Raw genomic sequence first — 3,846 nt, forward strand, 5'->3', positions numbered from 1 at the left:
TAACATTAACCTATACGTTTCACAAATCACTTACCTCACAAAAATCTTGGTTACTCGAACTACTGCAATATAGCGAGCGCCACTACTGCCAGCTAAATAAAAGATTCAAACTACGGAAAGCACTAACTACTGATAGGGATAATTAGCAAATGAAAGATTTTAATAGAGAACAAACAATGTATTTACCTTAATATCATCAAAAGTCATAATATATATAGCAGTTCATGACATCCAGTCTTACAAATTTCAAAACTCCGCCATTTCTTTCCCCACATCCACCACTGCTGGCGGCTCACCTCCAACTGCCCAACGCTACGCGCTGTTCACATCCAGCTGCCCAACGCTACAATGGCAGACAACAAAGCAAACTAGCCACAGACTGCACACAGCACAACCAGTGATTTTCATACAGAGCGCTACGTGGCGTTACCAATAAGAAAACCTAAACAGCCCACTTACAACAGAGCTGTAGCAAGTTTCGTCACTATACTGTAAGTAACTTTGTACGAACGTGCTGGCCTGTTCAGAAACAGCAAGTACAGATGCAAGGCCGCTAACTGCCACGCAGCGTCTCCACTGTGGTGACTGGAAATCAGGGCGATAGACCATTTTACTTCAAACTACCCGTAGAGGTCTCCTCTGAACTTATACTGCTGTATGCGATATGGACATTAGTTACAATACTAAGACTGGCTGTTTGGTTGGCTGATTCGGGGGAGCGGACCAAACAGCGAGGTCATCGGTCCCATCGGATCACGGAAGCATGGGGAAGGAAGGATGCCGCGCCCTTTCAAAGGAACCATCCTGGGATTTGCCTGAAGCGATTTAGGGAAATCACGGAAAACCTAAATCAGGATGGCCGGATGCGGGTTTGAACCGTCGTCCTCCCGAATGTGAGTCCAGTGTGCTAACCACTGCGCCTCCTCGCTCGGTACGATACTAAGACTTATATTTTGTAACTGTGTACTTTTACAGAATATATCAATCAGTCAAAACACAAAACTTTTATATTTGGTCGTAGTTTCTTACCCCGCTGAGTAAGTAGCAAGTAGGAACATTTTTTTTTTTTCAGTGAGCAGAAATATTAATGTGGACTTCCAGACTGGAAATTATATTCATTATGTTCTCCATCGCTTTGTAGCTGACCGCAAAAATACACTGATGCTCATAAATTAAGGATAATACTGATACATAGCGAAACAATACTCTGGTGGGCGGTTTGCGGGTTTAAATCACCTCGGGGTATGACCATGCGGTGCATTTAAGCTGCGGTCGTCTCACAGTGGCGCTGGCAGCAGTCCACATGCGCAGTGGTGTGTTGGTGCATGTCAGAATACGATGCAGCGAGTAAGTGTGCAGACGTTTTCAGACGTGCTGATGGTGACTGTGTGTTGAAAATGGCTCAAAGAGAACATATTGATGACTTTATGAGCGGTAGAATACTAGGGCGACTGGAGGCTGGTCAAACACAGCAGGTCGTATCACAGGCCCTCCGTGTGCCACAAAGTGTGATCTCAGGATTATGGCAAAGATTTCACCAGACAGGGAACGTGTTCAGGCGCTACAGTGCGGGACGTCCACAGTGTTCAACACCACAAGAAGACCGATATCTCACCATCAGTGCCCGCAGACGGCCACGGAGTACTCCAGGTAGCCTTTCTCGGGACCTTACCGCAGCCACGGAAACAGTTGTCTCCAGACACACAGTCTACAGACGACTGAACAGACATGGTTTATTCGCTCGGAGACCTGCAAGGTGCATTCCACTGACCCCTGCTCACAGGAGAGCTCGTAAAGCCTGGTGTCAAAAACACAGTACGTGGGCATTGGAACAGTGGTCCCAGGTTATGTTCACGGACGAGTCCAGGTGTAAATTGAGCAGTGATGCTCTCCGGGTTTTCATCTGGTGCGAACCAGGAACCAGATACCAACCCCTTAATGTCCTTGAAAGCGACCTGTATGGACGCCGTGGTTTGATGATGTGGGGTGGGAAAATGATTGGTGCACGTACACCCCTGCATGTCTTTGACAGAGGAACTGTAACAGGTCAGGTGTATCGTGACGTCATTTTGCACCAGTATGTCCACCTTTTCAGGGGTGCAGTGGATCCCACCTTCCTCCTGATGGATGATAACGCACGGCCCCACCAAGCTGCCATCGTGGAGGAGTACCTTGAAACAGAAGATATCAGGCAAATGGAGTGGCCTGCCTGTCCTTTAGACCTAAACCCCTCGAGCACGTCTGGGATGCTCTCGGTCGACGTATTGCTGCACGTCTTCAAACCACTAGGACACTTCAGGAGCTCCGACAGGCACTCGTGCAGGAAGGGAGGTTATACCCCAGCAGCTGCTCGACTACCTGATCCAGAGAATGCCAACCCGTTGGGCGGCCTGTGTACGTTTGCCTGGTGATCATATCCCATATTGATGTCGGGGTACATGCGCAGGAAACATTGGCGCTTTGTAGCTCATGTGTTTCGGGACAGTTTTCTCAACTTATCACCAATACCGTAGACTTAGAATCTGTGTCGTGTGTGTTCCCTATGTGTCTATGCTATTAGCGCCAGTTTTGTGTAGTGCCACATTGTGTGGCACCACATTCTGCTATTATCCTTAATTTATAAGCATGGGTGTATTTTCTAAGCTCATGTAGACGGTGAAGGTAGGTGGAAAATAGGCACAGACAATTTAAGAGTCTCTTCATAACGACATAACGGAAAACTCGGGTCATATGAATATTACCCGCCACCCCACATATGGTACATCGCGGTGGGGGAACTGAACTGTGGAAGTGATCGGTACAAAACAGGGAAGGTGAGAGGCACTAACGGAATACCGAATGCGAAATAAGCGGAAACCAGCGCGAGAATTGTGTTAAGAATTGCTCGCGAGTGTGAAAACTAAATTGTGGAAGTTAGCCACAGTAACATTGAACGTGACGGAGAGAGGTAAGATGACGACACTACATCGCGGCTACCACCGGCGCTGAGGGTGGAAGAAGAGAGTGGATCATCGCAGAGCTACGTGGACCTGCAAGTTACCTCAAGCTGTCGCGCGTTCACCGGTGCCCAGGACCCCGTGGAGCTACTGCAGTAGGCGATACCATCCGTTAACCTCACCGCCATGGCTGCTGCTGCTGCCTGCATTATGTCGCAACGCTTCGCATCGCGTTTGCTGGAACACCGCGCCGGCATCCCTCCTCGAGATCAAGCATTTAAGTTAAGTCAATCATATCCAAAGTATTTGTTAATTGATTGTAACACGCTGTTAATAATGGAATCTACTGGTAAGGATGATGTGGCAGTTAATGTTGAACCAGTCTCTAACGATGAATGCTCGGAATTAGAAACGGAAATTAACGATGGTAGTTCTGTCAAAGTAATAAATGGAAAGACGCAGAGGAGTTACAGGCATTGACTGCGTGAGGGCACTGATTGAAATCAATGGGGATACTTGAACATTTGTGCCAGATCGGGATTCGAACCCGGGTCTCCTACTTACTAGGCAGATGTTCTGACCATTGAGACATCCGGACACAATGATCGTTGCTGCTGCACGGAATACCCTAGCACGAGTTCCGTCAGACCCGAATTCTCAAAATATGGACGCACTACTAATGTAGTGCGCCTTGCCATTATCCCCACAACTCGTGGCACTTCGCCGATTCACGTAAGAATTCGAGCCTGCTGTGTAGTTGTACTGAAGAGATCACTGGCCGTTTCGTCTTTATACTTACATCTATATTCTGTAACCTGTTATTGTTCGTCCCTCAAAGTTCTCGTCCTCTCACTAATCTTCATGTGAATTGCTGTACTGCTGGCTACCTTTCTCTCTTCAAACTTCCCTC

This window comes from Schistocerca nitens, chromosome 3 (assembly GCF_023898315.1).
Source record: "Schistocerca nitens isolate TAMUIC-IGC-003100 chromosome 3, iqSchNite1.1, whole genome shotgun sequence".
NCBI classification, from domain to species: Eukaryota; Metazoa; Arthropoda; class Insecta; order Orthoptera; family Acrididae; genus Schistocerca; species Schistocerca nitens.